At 37.2% G+C, this 22580-nt stretch overlaps 1 long non-coding RNA gene and 1 pseudogene across 2 annotated transcripts in view; one reads left to right on the top strand and one right to left on the bottom strand.

Moving 5' to 3' along the window:
• The window catches only part of LOC110348480 (uncharacterized), a 245519-nt gene extending 237360 nt beyond the window's left edge, over positions 1–8159 (bottom strand). Inside the window, exons 1-2 of one of the 2 annotated variants that reach the window (XR_015438950.1) lie at positions 7953–8159; positions 4089–4429 (exon numbers count right to left, since the gene is read on the bottom strand). This is a non-coding gene — a long non-coding RNA (uncharacterized LOC110348480). Of the gene's footprint in view, positions 1–4088; positions 4430–7952 lie in introns of those variants that run through there. The other variant, XR_015438951.1, reaches the window with a different exon arrangement.
• Positions 8042–9825, top strand: LOC101703547 (eukaryotic translation initiation factor 3 subunit D pseudogene; annotated as a pseudogene).
• Positions 9826–22580: the final 12755 nt, after the last annotated feature.

The raw sequence follows: 22580 nt of genomic DNA on the forward strand, positions 1-22580 counted from the left end.
ATCTCAATGGCAGATGTGAGGAACTGAATGTGTTTCTCCCAAATTCATACAATGAAATCCCAACACTGATGTGATAGTATCAGAAAGTGGAGTCTTTAGAAGATAATTAGATTATTACAGCCAGCTTTCGTGAATGGAATTAGGGCCTTTATAAGAACAGCTGAAAGAACCTGCGTCCTCTCCTTCCCACCATGTGAGGAAATAGCTATCTGTAAACCAGAAGTAGGGCCTCACCACACAAGGATTTTCTGGTACCTTGATCTTAGACTTCCTAGTCTCCAAAACTGTGAAAAATAAATGTTTGCTGTTTAAGCCACCCAGTCTCTGATAGTTTATTATAGCAGCTTGAACAGACTAAGACAGCAGAAAAGGATTTTATTAAATTCAGTCAGTTGGCAGAAATGTGGGAAAGCATCAGACTAATTACACTCAAACTCAAAGGATAAAGCACTGGTCTATTGGCTCAATCAGAAATGTTACAGAAACTCCGAAGCAGAAAACTTTATTAGTGTGTTAAGAATAAATTAGCAACAGTATGACCCAGAATATGACATTTAACCATGCCAGAAGGCATGACCTCCTTTTGGAACCAAAGCAATTATCCTGGCATAAAAAGTGTACCATCAAGTTCTAAGAAAATGAGCTTTGGACCCTCTGATTCTGTAGCCTTAGAAACACAGAAGGAAAAAAATACACATTTTTTTCTTCTCATAGTAAAATATGCCAAAATTGCTTTGAGGTCTTTATTTCATACAAAATAGCATTAACAAGGTAATATAGAAGAAGTAGAGAGGCTAATTCTTCTGTTTTTATCAGGGAATACAATTGGAGAAGTTATTATCTAGCTCATAGCTATAAAAAATATAACTCAGCAGTTTTATCTGCTTCAAAAAATATCAGATGGTTCTGATGAGATTCTATGCACACTCTCTTTGGAGCAAAGACAACATTTTTCTTTGTGGTTCAGAGAAGTCAAGGATCGAACCTATGGAAGCCCAGTCCAACCCCAGCAATCCCAAATAGCACCATCACATTGCTCCTCAGTTGGCCTTACCTGGGAAGTAAACAATTATTAAAACTGTCCAGTAATTTTCAGTGGCAGCATCTTTTAACTTTTTGTTTTTTCAAAAGATTCATGCAAACTCCATCCCCTCCACTCTCACCCTGGATTATTTGGTTTGGATTATTTTTTAACCATGGGTATTTTCTAAGTTAATTTGCTAAATGCTGATCCTGACACAATATGAGTAAATCAAAATCCTTTTCTTTGAAACTATAAACTTTGCTAGTATTGTATACCAGGAACAAATAGGTTCTAAAAAGTTGTAAAGTTTTTGTTTTTTGAACAATTGCTACCTGATCTTAGCAACTGCTTGGGGCAAATACTGGTCAATCTTTCTGCAGTATTTTCAGTCAGTGCCAAATTGGGGGATTTTTGCTTTAGTAAATATTTTGCCTCTAGATCTGGGGATGAAGCTCAATGAAAGAGCACTTTCCCACCATGAATGAGGCTCTGGGTTCAATTTCCATTACTGAAGAAAAAAAGAAAAGAAAAAAACCCTGCCTGGACTGACTGGTAATAACTCCATGGTTTGTTAGCAATTTCAGTTCTTGGCTGGAATTACTTTGAAATGAAGGAAAGTCTGTGCTTATTTTGTAACTATTTTCATAATGTGTTATATGCTAGATTTTTTTCCCATTAGTCATATTTTATTAGAAGGACACAAGGAAAATAATTTCTACAGTATTTCATTAACTACTCATACCTCTGAAGATAAAATTGGAAACAAAATTTCACCTTCTTATCATATTTTTTATCCCTGCTCCTCTTAGGGGTTTAACTGGACTGTCACACAAAATAGGAATCTAAGAGTTGGGGATTTAGCTCAGTGGTTCCGCCACCTGCCTCACAAGCACAAGGTCCCAAGTTTGATCCCTGGTACCAAAAGAAAAAAAAAAAAAATAGGAATCTAAGTTTGTCTCATAACATTGCAATGTCCTTGAAAATTTTCATGACCTCTATTTTTGGATTATACCTTCAAAACTTTTAAATAGTAAATAATTTTATATTTATCCAGACTCAATCTTCCCATTACTGTTCTTGTTCTGTGTCCTACAAATTCACAAGTTTTGGGCATAAAGCATTAAGAAGAAGAAATGTCTTAGAGGTTTTAAAGGCAAGAGAGATTTGGAAACTCCAAATCTCCCACGAGCCTTAAGACAGTCTGCTGGTTTGGTACTATTAATTTATTAATTAAGATGGTAAATCTGAGCCAAGGTAAGGGAGGAGGACTAAGTAGCTTTCACATGTGACATGTCAAAGTGAAACTCTAGACTGTCATTAGCAAAGGGAAATCAAGGGCATCATCTTCATCAAAAAACGATGCCCTTCACCCTAACTCCAAAAGAGATATTCGTCAAAACCTACCACAGAATCATCTCAATATTGACCTCTTACATCCAGGCTTCCCAGAAGTGGTTAACACATTTTCTAGATTTTGTACAACATAGCTTCCACTGTGCTCACCATCAACAGCTGCACAAGCACTGTGGAAGACATGTCAGACACATCTGCAGGAAAGGAGAACATCTGTTTTGCCTCCTTTCCCCCACCACACTCAGGCAGTTTGGGCTACATGTTACGATTTCCAGAGTGTGGTTACCACGTACAGACAAATGATACTCAATTAATCCCAGTTAATCAAATGTGTTCCTTAACGTGTTCCTGTGAAGGCATTTATAGATATAGTTACCATCTACAGTTAGGAGACTTCAAGTAAATCAGGTACTCTTGCTAATGTGGGTTGCTCATGCAACCAGTTGAAGGCCTTAAAAACAAACAAACAAACAAAAAATCAAAATAAATTGAGGTTTTCTTGTAAAGAAAGATTTCTACCTCAAAACTGAAACAACTCCTGCTTGAGCTTTTGGCTGGCCAGTCTGCTCTGCAAATGCTGGATTCGCCAGCCCCCACATGCCCTGAGTCACTTCCTTAAAATATACCTCTTTGTAAAGATGCAATATATGTATTGGCTCTGTTACTCTGGAGGACCTGACTGATACAGAATCTTCTTCCATTTCTGTTCCTTCCTCGTGGATTGTAGATTGTGAATTAAGAAAAAGAACCATGAATACACAAGCCTGTTCATGTTGGAGAACTGTGGTTCTAAGAACTATACTTTGTATTTGGGAGGATTCGTGGAGAAAAGCCAAACACAGCCTTCTCTCATGTGTATTCATTCATGGGAGACCACTATGTTAGGTGGCTTTACTATAATTCTTTAGTCTTATTTTAAATACTTAGTTGTATTTGCACTACAGGCAAGATCTCAAAATTCTCACTCAAATTTTTGAGTTATAGAAGCTGGATTTCTTTTATTGTTGTTATAGAAACCCATAATCTTTAATAATATGACATATATTTCACCATCTTCGTATTCTATTCTAACAGTGCTTAAGTATAGATGTATTTGACATAATTATATTTAATTCAAACAATGAAGTTAATTCTTTTGAGATAAGGAGATTATTTCCTAGAAAAATCTGAACAAACTTCAAAAACTACTGGAATTCTAAATGTGGAAAATACTGATGAAGGATCTTGGAAATAATATTGGCTTGGAAATGTTGAATAATGGGGCTCTTTAGGTACAAAGTTAGTTTACTATGGCATGCTTTTTGACCACTAAATACTTGAAGAAATACATATATATATATCTTATCAGTATATATATAGTGTGTGTATGTAAAAAATTTCTCTCATGTCAGCAAATTTTCAATTATTATATATTTAGGAACTTCTTTTCCTAAACCTCTTTTCATTCAGTCCATGGTATTAGACTCTAATGATTTCTAGTTGAATAATATCAACTATTTCCCTGTTATACATTGGATTATACACATTTTATATTTGTAATCATTTATACAATGAAACTAGGGAAATATGATTCTAACAGCATAAGAAATAAAATTCTCATTTAATTAAAATTTCATTTCTCTTTTAATTTATTGGTTTTTTTGAGACGGAGTCTTGCTATGTATTCCAGACTGGCCTTGACTTCTCTACATCGCCCAGCCTGGCCCAGCACTCTATCTTTCTGCCTTAGCCTCCCAAGTACGGGGATTACAGACATGCACTACCATGCTCAGCTTTATTTTTTTTTTAAATAAAAGAAGAGAATTTATTTAAAGATGGGAAAGGAGGATTTCTTGTCTGCAGCTCCTTTTGTTGAGATTCTTATCCCATGTAGTCTTCTGGAAACTGATTGGCTCCCTGGTTTGTCATTCATCCTAATCTTGGATTTCTGTGTTGTTGTTGTTGTTGTTGTTGTTGTTGTTGCTGTCATAGTTGTTGTTTTTGAGACAAGGTCTCATTATGTAGTTCAGTTCTTGAATTTCTTCTGGCCAGGACTTTTCCTTGTTCTTTGTTCTGCTCAGTTTTAAATGACAAGATTTTAAATAAACTTCTGACTAATCTTACAATCATCCAGCAATTAAATGAAATATCTCTGATTTGAAAACAATGTGAAACAAATGTAGTAAAGGTAAAGACTAGAGGACTGATCTATTTATAGACATTTTAACTTTTGAGATGTGTTGTAGATCTGCTGTTTATTTTCATTAGTATTTATTTTTCTTTTCTCTCAGAGCTCTAGTTTTTAAAAAGAGGATATACTGAATTTCTTAACTGACTTTGGCTTATAATTGAGTCCAAAAAATTACATCAATTTTGATATGAGAGGCAATATAGCATTGTGGTTAAGTGCAGACTTGGGCTCAAATCCTGGCTCTTACCAATTCCCAGCTATGAGGTTTTGCCAAATTAATCATTCTCAGCATTAATTTCTTCATAAATAAAGAAACTAATTATTGCTTGCCATGTCACTAAAATGCCAACTACTATTATACATATACATTTTTAAATAATTAACTGTACATATACCCCCAATCCATATTCTTTCTTTTTTCAATCCATATTCTTTTAAAAAAATTAGCATGGTACTTGGCAAGAAGCACATGACCAGTAAAGGATAGGCAGAGTATCCTTAAGTTTAGAAATTGTCTTTACTCAGAAGCTTTAAAGTTCAGATTTAAGAAAATTTATCTTCTAGTTCAATATATTTAAAAATTAAATAATATTTTAAATGTCTGTTTATGTTTGCTCTTCCTGTGAAACTCAAAATATGAAGACTTACTGGATAAGAACTTCTGGTTATACATATTAAAGCAGAAAATGAACTTCTAGAATGGAATGAGGTATTCTCTCTCAAACAGCCCTGGCAGAAGGCAGGAATCAGGCACTTCCTGAGTCTAGATAACAAAATGGATTTTTTTCCTTCTGAGTTTTACTGCTGCAATTACACCACTCCAACGGTTGCAGTCACCTGGTCACTCGAGATTCAAATTTCAACAAAACATCCAAGTCATCTACAGTAGTTGAGTGGCATTAGGAATACTTTATCCACAGTTTCACCTTCACTTTGCTCCCCGAGAGCAAGACAGTGACCAAGTCAGGGGAAGGAGAAATGTATGCCAAGGAGAAAATAAATCCTCTACATGCACAACTCTAATGCCTTTTGTTGTCCTGTAACAAATCATATGTCCAGATATTCACCCCAATCACATTAACTGAATAGATAAGAAGGATCAGAAACTATATTTCTTTGGTGCCCCAATACACAGAACACATGAACAAATGATAGAGAACTTGGGATTATAGATAATACTCCTGAATAAACTGCTATCAGCTGGAAGTTGTAACCACAAATTTTCATTTCCACTTTTACACCAGGAATGCATTGGAAAAATCTGCTCTCCTTCCCCCTCCCATTTTTCTGCCTCACTTTGCCACCTTGGTTTCTGTAAGTGATAAGATGCTGAAAATCTTCCAGACCCACCTTTGGGTTTGAATGGGCTTGCTGGACAGGGAAAAGTGGCAGGTCCCTGACCTCCATAAGTAACCAAGCTCACTTTTTTATACTGGAAATATATGGATGATGGTGTTCTACCTGCACTCTGGTGAGTGATAACACTGATGGAATACTATCACTGTGCAAGTTAGACTTTGTTAAGCTTCTCAGCTACAGTGAAGTGCAAACTTTACCAAAGGTAACAGAATATTAGGATTCTTAAAAAAAAAAAAAAACACCATTGGCTACTTGGGAGAAATTATAGCAATGTATATTTATCAACTCATTCCTTAATTCAGGCTAATTTCTTTTAAATTATATATAATTCTAATAAAAGTGGTTAATGTTTTCCAAAATCTGCAACATATTCAAAGCCACATATTAATAGGTCAAAGGGGATTTTTAAAAAATTGTCTAAAGTAAAGCAAGAACAGCAAGGAAAACAAAGACTAACCAGGAATGGTGATGCAAACCTGTAATCCCAGCACTCAAGAGGCAGATGCAGGTAAATTCGAGGCCAGCCTGAGCTACATAGCAAGACCTTGTCTTTAAAAAAATCAAAAGGAAAAAACTACCATGCAAATATGAAAAAATAATCCCTAAAACATTCCAGTAGATCCCCTACCTACCTCAAAGTCTCCTTAACTATACTACATCATAGTATATAAACCAACATTCATATTAATGACCCCAAATTTATAGACTCTTAAGGTAGAAAAGGATGTGATGCATTTGAAAAAGATGTACAAAATAATTGCTTTTATAAGGCTTTGTGAAAAGGGAGTAAACATGATTCTGGATGATAATGAAAATAGTAAGAGTAGCTGCCAACAATGATTAAGGATTTGCTAAGTGCTAATTGCTTTAATTGGATAAACTCACTTAGTCCTCATATCAAACCCTATCAGGTACTATTATTTTTCCCCTTTTATAGATAAGAAAGCTAATAAAGGTTAAGTACCAGTCCAAAGTCACTATGTTAGTGAAGACAGGTGAGATTACAATGGCAAACAGCCCCCAAATCTCAGTGAATTAAAACAAGAGAGTTTTAGTTGTCATTTGTGCCACCTGCCCATCACGCTGTTGCTGGGACTCTGCTCCTCTGCGTTCTCAGGAATGCAAAGTGATGTCACATCCACTGTCTGAAATGAAGCTAGCTGTCATGTAGAAGAGAGAATCAGCTATTTGTGCCCTGAGTCCTCCCTAAAGTCATGCAACCACAAATTACTTCAAGAAGTACAAAGTCATGGAAATGTGCTGTGTACCTAAAGGAGATGAGAATCCTAAATGTTAGGGAATAGCCTACAAACTACCCACAAATCACATAATTAGAAAGCGAGGAGCAGGATTCAAACTCAGGCATCCTAACAGCAAAAAGTTCAGAATAAAGGACCACAGAGCCTCCAAATTTTATGTACTGAGGAAAGTGATTGGGGAAGGCAAGAGAGGGCCACATCATAGAAAATTCTATCTTCTTACAAAAATGTTCTTTCATGATGCTAGACATGGTGGCGCATGCCTATAATTCCAGCACTTGGAAGGCTGAAGCAAGAGGATCACAGGTTTGAGGCCGGACTAGGCTATATAGCAAATTCAAGTCTAGCCTGAACAACATAGTGAGACCTTGTCTCAAAAAATAAAATAAGGAAACTAGCTAGCAGCCTAGACTACACCCGCCACTTGACACCGCTGAGCTTCCGTCGTCGTCTTCCCACCCCCACCCCCATCCCCCGGTCAACCAGGTCCGGAGAATGCTCTGCCAGACATGCTGCTGCCTCCCTTTTGCAGGAAAATTCAAACTACGAAACTGATGAAGAGGTGCCGGGGAACCGCGGGGTGTCCTGGGAAACAAAGGGTCCCAGCTTGCGGTGATGCATTATGGGACACAGCGGGGTGTCAGCTGCTCCTGGACTCCAGCTTCGCTTGCACCTAAAACAGCCACGTTTCAACTCCGGACGCCCTCTGCGGGCGTAGTGGATGCTGCCTGACGTAATCACCCTGTCTCGCGTCTAGGCGCCTCAGAGGCTAGTAAAAGACACTTACCAAAAAGCAGTGGCGGATTTCCGGGTGTACCTTCGCTTTAAACCTCGTGGGCTCTTCCGGCCGAATCCGCGGGAAGTAGGAAGGCAGTTTACGACAGTGCCGGTCGTGTTTACAGCGCCGGCTTCTGCGCGCGCATGTTCTCTCCTCTCCCGGTTCTTCGGGGTGCTGCAGGCGGGGCCTTCTCTGTCTCGGATCATCTGTCGCCATCCAGGCCGCCCGAGGCCTTTGCAGTTCTAGAAGATGGCGAAGTACATGACACCTGTGATCCAGGACAATCCCTCAGGCTGGGGTCCCTGTGCGATTCCCGAGCAGTTTCGGGATATGCCCTACCACCCATTCAGCAAAGGAGACGGGCTAAGGAAAGGTCGAAGACTGGACAGGTGCCACGTACCAAGATAAGAGGTATACAAATAAGTATTCCTCTCAGTTTGGTGGCAGAAGTCAGTATGCTTATTTCCATAAGGAGGATGAAACCAGTTTCCAGCTGGCGGATACGACACGACACGCACACATAAGACTGCCTACCAACGGAACCGGATGCAGTTTGCACAGCGGAACCTCCGTAGAGACAAAGATCGGCGGAACATGATACAATTCAACCTGCAAACCCTGCCTAAGAGTGCCAAGCAGAAAGAAAGAGAACGTATACGGCCACAGAAAAAATTCCAGAAACAATTTGGTGTGAGGCAGAAGTGGGACCAAAAATCACAGAAACCCCGAGACTCTTCAGTGGAAGTTCGTAGTGACTGGGAGGTGAAAGAGGAAATGGATTTTCCTCAATTAATGAAGATGCACTACTTGGAAGTATCAGAGCCACAGGCCATCGAGTGTTGTGGGGCCCTGGAATACTATGACAAAGCTTTCGACTGCATCACCACAAGGAGTGAGAAGCCACTGCGGAGCATCAAGCGCATCTTCCACACGGTCACCACCACCGATGACCCTGTCATCCGGAAGCTGGCAAAAACCAAGAGGAATGTGTTTGCCACCGATGCCATCCTGGCCACGCTGAGCTGCACACGCTCAGTGTACTCCTGGGACATCGTTGTCCAGAGAGTCGGGTCCAAGCTGTTCTTTGACAAGAGAGACAACTCCGACTTTGACCTCCTGATAGTGAATGAGACGACCAATGAGCCCCCTCAGGATGAAGGTAATTCCTTCAACTCACCCCGAAACCTGGCCATGGAGGCGACCTACATCAACCACAGTTTCTCCCAGCAGTGCTTAAGGATGGGGAAGGAAAGATAACAACTTCCCCAACCCACCCATTCGTGGAGGACGACATGGATAAGAACGAAATTGCCTCCGTTGCTTACCATTACCGCAGGTGGAAGCTTGGTGATGACATTGACCTTATTGTCCGCTGTGAGCATGATGGGGTCATGACGGGAGCCAGTGGGGAAGTGTCCTTCATTAACATCAAGACACGCAACGAGTGGGACTCCAGGCACTGTAACGGCGTTGCCTGGCGGCAGAAGCTGGACTCACAGCGTCGAGCCGTCATCGTCAATGAGCTCAAGAACAACAGCTACAAGCTGGCCCGGTGGACCTGCTGTGCTCTGCTGGCCGGGTCTGAGTACCTCAACCTCGGTTATGTGTCCCGGTACCACGTGAAGGACTCCTCTCGCCACATTATCCTGGGCACCCAGCAGTTAAGCCCAATGAGTTTGCCAGCCAGATCAACCTGAGCGTGGAGAATACCCGGGGCATCCTGCGCTGCGTCATCGACATCTGCATGAAGCTGGAGGAGGGCAAGTACCTCATCCTCAAGGACCCAAACAAGCAGGTCATCCATATGTACAGCCTGCCCGATGGCACCTTCAGCTCTGATGAAGATGAGGAGGAGGAGGAAGAGGAATAGGAAGAAACTTAAACTAGACTGATGTGCAACCGGAGTTTGTAATTCTACCAGTCCTGGGAGGGCCCTTGATGCCTGCAGGAAAATCCATCTGTCTCCTGCTCTCTGCCAGTTGGCAGATGGAATAAAGTTGAAGTCTGCTTAAAAATAAATAAATAAAATAAAATAAATTGTTCTTTTGTGGTCTTGCCAAATGCTGAAAATGTTGAGGAAATTTTAAGTTTCAAGGCAACTTTGCTTTTTGTACAAGTCACAGGGAAAGCAGATAAATTTATTACCAGTGAGAGCAATACAGAACAATAATTTATTTTCTGGGGTCAAATCTTCTTTATTCATTGTCTAGGGATAACACAAAGAAAATCCCTTTAAGAATTTGGTTTCAGTATCAATGAAGTGCTCTATAATCTTGAAAGTTGGACAGTAATAATCACTGACATCTTTCCACCATGTCTCTACTTATTATAAAGAAGTCTCCTTATAAAGTAATTTGTGCTTGCAAGTAAACAAATGAGGTTTGTTCTTTGGACAGTTTGCATTGGACCTTGTTTATGTTTCAAAATAATTTTTCTGCCCATCTTTCTTGGTTGCTGATATGGGAAAAGCTGAACATGTTAACCTCATACATTTCAGATTTCCAAGTGTGTTTTTGAATGCTTACATATCTTCTACATGACTCCAATACAGGGAAGTATTCCCTTACACAATTCTTACCAAAGAAAAGGATTAGTAAAGGGATTAAAAACCTAGGTATCTACTTTTCCACTAAGCAAATTAAGCAACGCATCACAGTTAATACCAGTAATTAAATAATGTAGAGTAAACTTAGGTAACTATCTGCACTTCTACAGTGGTTTCAGGACTTTTCAAAACAAGATGTATGTGGCTTTGCTATGTATATAAAATAAATGCACCCTATGTAAACTTTAATATATGTGCTTGTAAACTTAGGAAAATAAGACACACTTCACATTTTATGGCTCAGCTCATATAGTCTTGATCCATTCAAACATAAAATTAATTTCTTAATACTTAACCATTTTCACAAAATTAAATTATAGTCTTAATTTGGATTATAACTGCTGTAAATGCAAACAGGAGGCCTCCAGCTTTTACAAAAAATTTATTGACCAAGAGATGCAAATGAAAACAAAGCTGAGATTCCACCTCACCCCAGAAAGAATGACTGCTATCATGAAATCAACCAATAACAAATGCTGTTGAGGCTGTTGGGGAAAGAGGAACACTGCTCCACTGCTGGTGGGAGTTTTGACTGGTGCAACCACTGTGGAAATCAGTATGGAGATACCTCAAAGAGCTAGGACTGGATGTCCCACTTGACCCAGCTATTCCACTGCTGGGTATCTTCCCCAAAGAATTAAAAGAATCATACCACAGTAATATATGTGCACCCATGTTCATAGCAGCACCGTTTGTAATAGCTAAAACTTGGAAATAGCCCAAATGCCCATCAGCTGGAGACTGGATCAAGAAAATGTGGGGGTTTTTTATAAAATGGAGTACTACTCAGCCATAAAAAATGAGAAATTAGAGACATTTATAGCTAAATGGATGCAAGTTGAGGCGATAATCTTAAATGAAATAAATAGGACACACGTGTAAATACCAAACAGTTTCTCTAGTGTGAAAAACTGAAAGTGTAAATAAGGACTAAAAGGTATAATAGATAATGTGAAATAGGAAGAAAAGGGGCAAAGGGGAAGGGGAAGTGGGAGGGGTAGGGGAAAGGAAAGAAGGGAATGGAATTACTATGAGAAAATGAAAAAATGGAAACAAAGCCTTTGTAAATAGGGAGGGATGGAGGGGTTGAAGGGAGGGCAGGGGAAAGGGGAAAAAATAAGAACCAAGAGAGTATGTAAAGTTGCATGTCTCCAATGATGAATGTCATTATATTGTACACCTAAAATGTACCAATAAAAGGATATAAAGAAAAAAAAAGAAAAAAATTTATTGACTCATGATAACACTGCCAAGGTGTTACATAACCACCAATTGTTATTTGGCTTTTAATATCAGGCATATCTCTGAGAACTCTGAAAGACTTGTACTCAAACTATGTGAAAGTTTAACTGTAATTTATTATGATTGAAAACTGGGCCTGCCAAGTTATAAAAAGATCTAAGGAGGACTGCTTGCTTATTAACAGAGGATTTCCTTTGAGCTTAATTGATATGAGATTAGAAAATGTTAAAAAATAAAAAATATCTTACGTAAGAAGTGAAATACAAACAAAGATGGAGAAAAACAAAAAAGTGTTGTCTTTTGGAACCTAACAGCTAACTCCTAGGACCTACTGTTTGATAACATTTTCACCTTGGAATTAGGATTTTTCTATAATCAATTACACATTCTTCCCATTCCAATGTACTCATTAGGGCACTGAAAAACTTTGGATTTTACTTGTCAATATTTTGCAGCAATCCAGCCCTAAAAAGAGAGCACGGATTAAAACATTTAACTAAGTCACCGCCTAACACTCTGAGAAACAATGACCTCTTCTCCCATTAAGGTTTTACATCCCAGGACAATCTCTAATAATTGATAAGACAGGGAACAGAAATATTAAAAATTAAATTTCTAAGCTCTTAAAACCTTACAAAAGAGATAAGAATTAAAATAGAAAGGTGAAAGTAAAATCAGAAAAGAAAAAAATAATAATAACCCCCAAATTTGAGAAAGTACAAAAGCAAGAAGGTTGACAACATATTACTGGCAGTATGCAGATGTGAAAGAAATTTTGACAATGGGGCCATATGCTCGGTGTGCAAAATACAGTACAGGAAAGATGAGATAATCAAAACCTGTGTTTGCCTTCAAACTGTACCATGTCAAAATGTGCCAAACTGTAAAGAAATCCAAAAGTATGAAAAAAGGTATGGTAAGCTTGCGTTCAGACTCCTAATCTGCTATATACACAAAATTAGTATAGCATTCTGGTTAATGCTAGAGCTTTGGACTTACAATGTATCAGGCAGGATTCAATCACAGAAACAAAATAGGAGAGATCTGTATTAAGAGACTTATTTCGAAAAACTGGCTTATGTGACTGTGGTCTAATTGGGCCAATCTGTGATCTGTGGGACAGGCATCAGGAAGGGGTGGCTGGAGCTCTCAGGCAGTTCCAGCTGCAGTTCACAGGTGGAAGTTCTTCTTTAGGAAGACTCAACTCTGCTCTTACTCTCTTCCAACTGATTAAGCCAGGTTCACACAGATGATCTAAAATAATCTCTTACTTAAAGTCAACTGATTGTGCACTTGAATCATATCTACAAAATACCTTCACAGCAATACCTAATATTTGGATGAATGCTACAGTGGAGGCCAGAGGCCAGAGTCTTGCCAAATTGACCATCATAACAAACCTGGATTAAGTGCTCAACACTACCACTTTGTAGCTGTATAGTCATGAGAAAGCTTCTAATTTTCCTTACTTTATCTTCTTATCTGTAAAGTGGAGACCATCAGTTGTTGTTAAGATTAACTAAGACAATTTGTGCAAAGTGGACCAGCCAATGTGCTTGGCATTAGTAAATTCCCAGTAAATATTACCTATCATTGCCATTATCATCCACACTGTCTACATGACACTGGGAAAAGCAATCCCTTCCCCTAAGCTTTTGTAAAGCCAGGACACTAACACCTACCATGCGATAATAAGAGATTTTTTTCAGTATTGAGGATCAAACCTAAGACTTCACATATTTAGGCAAATGCTCTACCACTGAGTTACAACCCAACCCTGCAATATGAGAATGTTTTAACTGTGCCAAAGATGAGTTAGCCCTAACACACTGTAGACACACATATTTTTAAAAAATACATTTTCTATAATTTCAAACAATTATAATCACAGAACATTTACAGTGAGCCTAATTCATAATTGTTTCTTATATATCTTGCCTTCAATTTTATAAATGAAAATTCTAAGATGTCCTGTAGGTGCAGTCAGTAGCATCCATATATAAAAGAATTAATAGGTTTCTTCTCATAAAAGCTATTTTCAACATAAGGTATGTTAGAGAAAATATTTTCCTTATACTAATATTAGTTTAATTGTACTTTAAATTTAAAAGTAACTTCAGAGAAGCTATGGCACAGCTGTCTTAGTCCTGGAGTAGGTCTATAAGGTAGAATCCTATTTGTCTGCTCTCTAGCTGAAGTCAGGCAACATACCTAACTACCCTTCCTATGACTCTTCCTATCTTTACAAGGAGGATAGTAACTGCACCTACTTCACAGGGTGTTGTGAGAATTTAAAAAGCTGACACCTGTAAAGTGCCAAGAACCTCCTGGGATATAGGTGTCAGGTCTCTGAGAAGGTCATGGCATGTTCTAGAAAGTCAGATCGACAGCTTCCCGTATAAAATATTATATTCCTCCAGGTTAAAGGAAAAGGCTTTTTTTTTTTTTTTTTGGTACTGGGGATCGAACTTGGGTCCTTGCGCTTGTGCAGCAGGCAGCGAAACCACTGAGCTAAATCCCCAGCCCAGGAAAAAGCTTTTCAATATTTACAATGCAACTTCCAAATTAAAATTCCTATGTTCTCTTATGAAGGATAATTTGGCAGTAACTATCAAACTTCCATCCTCATGCAGGCCCCTCCCAGGAGTTTATCCTATATTCTTTCATATGTCTGCATATATAATTAATTGCATCAAAAGGTAGAAAACAAACCAATTGACTATCAATAGAGGATAGTATTCTCTGTCATAATAGTGTATTATAAAGTACTATGCAGCTATAAAAATGAATAAGAATATTTCCTATATACTTATATGTAAATATATCCAGGATATATTAAATGAATAAAGCAGTGTTAAATTGTATGAAAGGGTGAGTGTGCAGTCTACATATTTATTATATATTAAATGTATATATACATACCTATATCATTATATGTGCATGTCTATTTGTCTATTTGCATTTCTATAAAGAAATTCAAGAAGGACAGAAAAGAAAACAATAAAATGATCAACCTACAGTCGTGGGACATTGGATGGAACCTGGATGAATGGAAACAGGACTTGGAGCAAGATTTTCACTGTGTATCTTTTTGTTTTTGAATCAAGTGGATGAATTTCCTATTTTAAAATATGCTTTGATGGAAGTGATTCAATGATGCCTGTTGTATCAGTTAGTTGTCACAAAAATGCTGTCACAGGCCACACCAAGACTTAATAATTATTTATTCTTAAAGATCTACAAGTCAGCTGAAACTCAGCTGAGCCAAGCTGGCCCCAAAGAGAGGCTCTGCCTTGGTCTTTAGTGGTTGGGAAACTGATTCATACTCAGATATGCAGGTCTGTTCATTATGTCCCTGATTTTCACTCAGATATGTAGGTCTATTCTCTGTGACCCTCATTATCTTTAGATTGGCCAAACAGAGGCACAAGATGTCTAGAGGAAGCATGCAAAGCCTCTGAAGTGCTAAGCTAAAAATGGCACAACTGCTGCCCATATGCTGTTAGCCAAAGCAAATCAAAGTTGAGGAAGTGCTCTACGCCTACAACAGAACCACAACAAGAACATGGATATGGAGAGAGACTAATGCCTAGTCAAACTCAGCCGTTGATCCTGAAGAAGACGTCTAGAAATACTCTAAAAGTAGCAAAGTGTAGGCATAATTATATTCTAAAGATTAAACACTCTATGAATGCTATATCTTGTCATAAAGAGTTATGTGATCGCTGCCTACATGGATCTGGGATGGGATGGGATGGAATGGGATGGGATGGGATGAGATCAGATGGAACTGGACCCAGACTTATGAACTCTTAGAGCTAGGAGGGACTTTGCACCATACTTTACCCATGCCTTTTACAGATGAGGCAACTGAGGCCTGAATAAATTAAGTTAGAACAAACAAGAAACTCAGCTAATTTGAGCAATAAGAAGCACTAAAAAAGAACTATACAATATACCTCCATGAAGTCATGGTTCAGAGTTCATGGCGTCAGTCATTCACAGATTTTTCCTTAGAACCTAACTAATAATTGTTCTTGGAAAACCCCCACAATTTCCAGGAAACCACAAATATCCTCCGCAAATGTTTTTTGGCGGGGCAGGGGTTTGCAAGTAGCCAGTCCAAGAGCGTTATTCAGTTCTCCTTGCTGTTGATTGGCTGCTGCCCTGTAACTTACGGCAAATGCACCAGCATTCCCTAATCATAACAGGTTGCTCTACTGCATGTAGCTATCTCCAGTGTTCTTGGTTTTGTTCTTCTTAAAGCCCTAAGACCCTTAAGATGTTGCCAAAACACCCTGCATTTTCTAAGGCTTTATTAATACAGTATTTTATTAAATTAAATTACATAACTATGGGAGACATAGCACATTTAGGGGTTAAACTATAAAAATAGGCACTTATAGGTATTTTTCTGACTGTATCTGAAATTTACGGTTTTTCACAACTCATGGGTGCTCTAGGAATGTAACTCCTGCAAATTTCAGGGGTTTTAGGATAATTACTCCTAAAATGTAATAATCATTTAGGGTAAAGATCAGTCATAGGAAAGAAAAAAAAAAAAAGGAGGTACATCATAAGAATTTGTTAAAATCCATAATGTCAAAAACTGATTAAAATTCTCTGAAAGTACAGGTAATGGGCTGATATGGGAAACAATGAGGATCTTCAATGACATTAACTGCAAACAGCACCCACAGTCTTAAGTCAGGGCAAGTTTCATGCATTTGAAGGACTTCTGTTTTAGAAATAGATCTCAAACGTACATGAATAAGAGCATAAATTTTCACTTTGGATTTTTATTAGACTATTTTAATTTAAAAGATTTCAAGAGCACAAGGAGGCAAATCTCTCACATATACCAGACACCCAGTCTACCCTTTCAGGCAAAATACTATTGCTAGTTTTTTATGTATTATTGCATTAATGATTTCTAGGTTTATATTAATGAGTAAATATACAAGACATTTACTTCTTATCCTAAGGATGTATTTTGAAAGACTTATTCAACATTTATTGTCTAAAACAAGTAGTTTGATCAGAGAATATAGCAATGATATTCAAACAACTTATAATTTACAAAGTTCATCTGCTTAAAAAACGATGCTTCCTTATTTAATTTCTTTTAATTTGGGAAAATTCACAATATTTTATTTATATGAAAATACAAAGAACATAGAGTAGCCAACAATGTAGAAGAACAACACTGACAGTTACACCTGAATTTCATGACTGACGATATAGCTATAGTAATCAAGACAGTTTTGTAATGAATGGTATGAGCATAAAGACAGGTGAATTTGCTAACAGACTACAACATTTTCTTGGCAGCCTCATTGCAATAATTGTGACCGAGCTAATGATTCACTAAGACAATTGAATCGTTCTCATATGGGCAACTATTTATTCATCTCAGTCTTATTCTTGCCAGTTGATGTTTTGGACCAAGTATAGGACTTTATATTTTATCACTAGTAAATTTTATCTTATTAGTCGTTGCTCTTCTTTTTAGCCAAGATCTTTCTGGGTTTTGACTCTGTCATTTAATGTGTTCTCTTTCTCTTCATGATTCTTGATGTCGGTGAATTTGGTAATCATATCATTTAGGATTCTTTCCATTATAATTAATAAGGACGTGATGTAAACTCACTTAGGCCAAAGAGTAAATTTACTGACTCACATGATCAAAAAGTCTAGTGTAAACTCAGATACAACTGGATCCAAATAATCAAATATCACCTGGATTCTCTTTTACATTTCACTTCTCAACACTGTTTTCCTCAGTATAGGCTTGAGCCATTTGTCCCAGCGATTTCAGCAAACAGCTTGGGTCCATCTCTCATTGGCCAAAAATGAGTCTCATTGTTCATCACAAACCAATCGGTGTAGTTAGGGGAATATATTTCTAATTGACATGGCTTGAAAAATGCTCTCACCCCTAGAGCCATGGATGATGTACGTCTCCCTTCAAACACATGCACTGAGGAGGAAAAGGGAGGAACGGTGACTTTCCAAGAAAAATAGAGCATTATAATCAGATTTTAGGGGGAAGGGATACCACAGAAAAGAAAAATAATATATACATACCTAGGTTGTTGACAAAAAACTTCTGAGGATGACCAAATGAATGGATAAATAAGGAGTTTATAAACATAATGATATGATTTCTGAAATTATCTATTTTTAGATTTGATTTTAAAGTCTGGTACTACAAAAACATAATGAATATTAGGCCTAAAAGAAGCAGGAGAATGTTGCTTCCATATGTAAAATATTAAGGTTGCTAATTGTCCTATTCTATTTCTACTGAATCTAAATACTAAAGAATTTGGAAAAGGTCTGTATCTTAGTCAGCTCAGGGTACTATAACAAAATACCATTGACTGGATGGCTTAATCAACAGATATTTATTGTTTACAATTTTGAGGGGTGGTGCTGGCAGATTTGGTTCTTAGTAAGGGCCCTTTCCCCTTCTTGTAGACAGCTATCTTCTCACTTTGTGCTCACATGATCTTTCCTCCATGGATGCATGGGGAGACAGAGAAAAACAGAGACATATTCAAAGACAGAGAGAATCTCAAAACCTAACCCTAATTATCCACCATCACATTGGAAGTCAGGCCTTTAACATATAAAGGTTGGTGGAGAAGTCCACAAACAATCAGTCTTTAACTGCAATAGTCCAAAACCAATGCCAAAGGAATGACATTTATTTAGCCATTATTCACACAGTGAAAAATCAATGGAACCAAAGATGGCCAATCTGGTTTGTATCCAGAAATAATATTATTATAAAGAAGCTTAATCTGCACATACAATGAGAAGAACATACTCTGCACCTCTTCTAAGATTTCCCCTTCAACCAAGAACTAGTATTAAGATTTTAAAACTCAGGAGAAAAAGACCTCAAAGTGTATTGTTGAACTAAACTATATCCCATTGGCAGGAAGTCCTAGCCCAAGAGATTACACTTAATGGAAGCAAACTGGTCAATTAATTGAAGAATATGACATTAAAACCACCTTTTAAAATCCACAAGAATATCTGATAATTATGTGATTGAAGGAAACTGGAAGTACAAGATATAAAATGGGTGACGGCAAAAAAGAAAAGAAAATTATAGGTTATTATAGCAATTAGGGCTTTTAAAATATGTTTTTAAAGCTTAGATATTTAGCTATTACAGGGCTGTCATTTTTGTTTTCTGTATCCACCAAGGAAAAACAGGGCATGAGAGGAGTTCCCTGCAATGTCTAGTTCTCAAGAATAAAAAAAAAAGATCTGAAAAGTATAGAAATAAGGAAATAAGAAAACTGCCTTAAAAAGTATTACAAAGCCCAATCCAAGCACTATATGTTCACCAGGGTTTTGCTTAAGATCAGTCCCACTCTGCTGGAATTTTCAAGTTATTATCTGTTTTGCTAACAGCGATAGGAGACACCACATATCTCTGATACCTCAGGACAAGGCCATACTCCTGCCCCTGGCATCAGAAGTCTTGATTTCTAAACCCAACTCTATCACTAGATCAGCAGATAAATCCTTTTGATACCTAAAAATCTGGATTAGTACTTACCTAAATGAGTAAAAAGGACAGGGAACAATAATACTCAACAAGAGAGAACACAGTGCTTTTGCATGAGCCATATACCCTCATTGACCACCTCCTCCCTGGCCAAAACTGGGTAACTTCTCATGTGGTTTAGGATGCTTAAATGATGGTGAAGTAGCAAAAATGAATAGCCACAAGCTAAAACTGCATTAATCCATCGATGGAAAAAATGTATCTTCCAGCTACTTCAACACAGATATTCATTATATTTAAGATCATGTTTCCGAACCCAAGAATAAACTGACATTGTAAATACTGAATAATTCAAAATATAAGACATATAGATAATATTTATTAAAATTATACAATACATTTTGATATTCTTTAAGTTTAGTACACTATATTTAATATACTATTGATAGTCTTCCATTTTTCTGTTTCTCTGATTTTTAAAAGAGATTTTATTTTTATAACAATTTAACATTTACAATAAAACTGAAGGTAGAGTTCCCTTTTAGCCCACATCCTGTTTCCCCTTTTATTAACATCTTTGAACGATTTATTTTAGGTTGAGCTTTTATTTTCTCTAGATTTTTATTTGTAATCAACATACCTAATGTACTTGATAATCTAATTCAATAGTAACAGAAAGGTGGTAATCAGATTCATCAGTCTCTACAGTGTTCTTCCCTATGAGTAATCAGCTTTCATCTCTATAGCTATTTTTTCCATTTAACCTGTTTCTAAATAATGTTTTCACTAAAATTCCTTAATTTATCAACACTAGAAGTCCTGGAAATGTTTCCAAATGCTCCATTACACCAAGCAACATTACTTTCCGAGCAGTCTACTGTTACCAGACAAATTCATCCATGGAATTTCTTCTGTGTATTTCTATCCTACAGTTTCCATCTATTTGCTCTAGTCTGTCACTTATGGCTTGGTAGACTTGATCCCTTGCTGAGATTTCTTCACCAATCTCTGTGTTGCATCCCTGTCTTTTGGGCCTCAGAACTTCATTTTACTTGGGTTGAGCTTTCATTTTGTTAGAATATCTGTTTTTGTAGCTTCTTAAGAAAAGACTCAGGAAGATTATTTTTTTATGCCTTCCTTAACTAAAATTGTATTTATTCTTCCCTCACAATTGATTGACAGTTTGGTTGGATATATAAGATTACAGATTAAAGATTATAGATTTTCTCTTAGCATCCTGGTGGCATTGCTCTATTGTCTTGTATCTCCATTATTTCTCTTAAGATGTCCTATGCCATTCTTCAACCTATTTATTGTATGTGACCCTTTCTGCCTGGAAGCTTTCAGCATTTTCTCTTTAATCCTAGGGGCATGAAAGACTTACTCCATAAGTTTCCATTTGCTGTGATAGGCATTTGGAGGACCCCTTCAAACTGGACCCAGCTGACCCAGCACCTTCTCTCCCTGCTTTCTATATTCGAAAACTGCTGAATTCTCTCAACTGTTTTGGATTTTATTTCCATGTTTTACTGGAACTCCTTTGAAGTAATATTTTAAGCGTATCACCAACTCAATCATTAACTCTAATTTCATGGATTCTCACTTTGGAATATGGTTTAAAACTCTGGAAGGCATAGAATTTCAAGCCAAATAAGCCTCTTGAAGAAAACCTAGTCACCTGAGTTGAAATTATCCAGTTTTCTCATCCGCCTCCACATATAATTACTGGAATAGGCCTAGTTAAATGAATCATGGGACACTGATATACTAGAATATCTTTTATTATTGTCACAGTTCTAAATCATTTGAGAATATGTTGACCTTTACCACTAAATGTTTAAATGTATATTTCCCAGGAACAAGACACGCTGTTGTATATTGCTTCTGATTTTATGACTAGTAGATTAAAAGAACAAGGTATGCTCTTACTACCACTAACTATAGCAAGGAATTCTGGATATAATGTATCTACACTGGACACTGTCCAAAGAGATTTAACAATAACAATAGAGCAGGGCCCTTTGATAATGTGATTAGACCTCTTCTTTCATCCAATGACAGAGGCCCCATAAAGCTCTAGAACATGGTCTATGGCATGACCATTCAACATTCATAATGTTTTCTAAAGCCAAAATCAGCTTATATTTTATTACTGGTCTTTGATAACAAAGAATTTTAATGTGCTACATTTAAATGTTGGGTTTTTCCTATATGTATGCCACCTCTTCTCTTACTCTAATGTAAAAGCTGGAGCTGTCCTAATTTGTAAGTATGGAAAAAATATTACTGTACTTGGACTTGCTATTTTAAATGCCTGAGTATAATTCTTTCCTTCATATGTATTCTGGCATTTTCCCTACCAGAAAGTTTATCAGGGTTACAAATCTAAGAATTAAAAATGTTCTGAAGAAGGAAAATGTAATGAGGTTTACCTGAAGCTTATAAATGTAGTCTTAAAACTCTTTCCTAGCCTTCAACAGGGCTTTGAAACAAATTCCATTTTAAAAAAAATTATTAGTAAATAAATAGTATTAAAATATCTAAGTTATAAAAGAAGTCCTTTTGAAATGATCACTCTGAATTACAGTACTTGTGATTTTGTGAAATAAACATGGTTTATGCAAGTGATCACAATGAGAATATAAAAATGTGATAAAGTTTGAAATATACTATTAAGTAAATGAATGCTAATTCTGTGACAGGTATTACATTATCATAAGAGTCAAATGGAAATGAGTTAAGTAGAACTCTATAATATTTGAGAAAGTTTCAATAATGAATAAATATTATTAACATCTTAACAGTAGTTTTGCATCAGTGTAGCAAATGAAAGCCAGTACTCTTCTTATGTAAAAATGTTTAGCAATATGGGCTAAGGGAGTAGCTCAGTGATAGAGAACTTGCCTAGCATACACAAGGCCCTGGATTTAATTGCTAGCACCTAAGAAAAAAAAGTAACAACTGTTCAATGACATCTTACCAAGTGTAGTAGGCTACTCTTCTTCATACCTGCCCAGCATCCACTAGAGACCTGTTTTTCTTTCACCCTGTGTAATATGGAAAGCTTGCCAGTCTGAGGGCTGTACTCTCCTATGGCTTTCAGGAGCTAGGACAGCTCCTGGGTGCCTTCTACTCGGTCAATCTTCATACAGTACCTTCTTCTTACTATTCAGCAAGGCATGATCATAGGATCCAGGCTGGAACAATCAAAGTCTCCTGATGAGGTCCATTGTGTGAACCCCAAAGACCTTCTCTTCCTCTGATC

This window comes from Heterocephalus glaber, unplaced genomic scaffold, assembly GCF_053883595.1.
Source record: "Heterocephalus glaber isolate CG9 unplaced genomic scaffold, H.glaber_assembly_v1.0 deba00001465, whole genome shotgun sequence".
Classification (NCBI taxonomy): Eukaryota; Metazoa; Chordata; class Mammalia; order Rodentia; family Bathyergidae; genus Heterocephalus; species Heterocephalus glaber.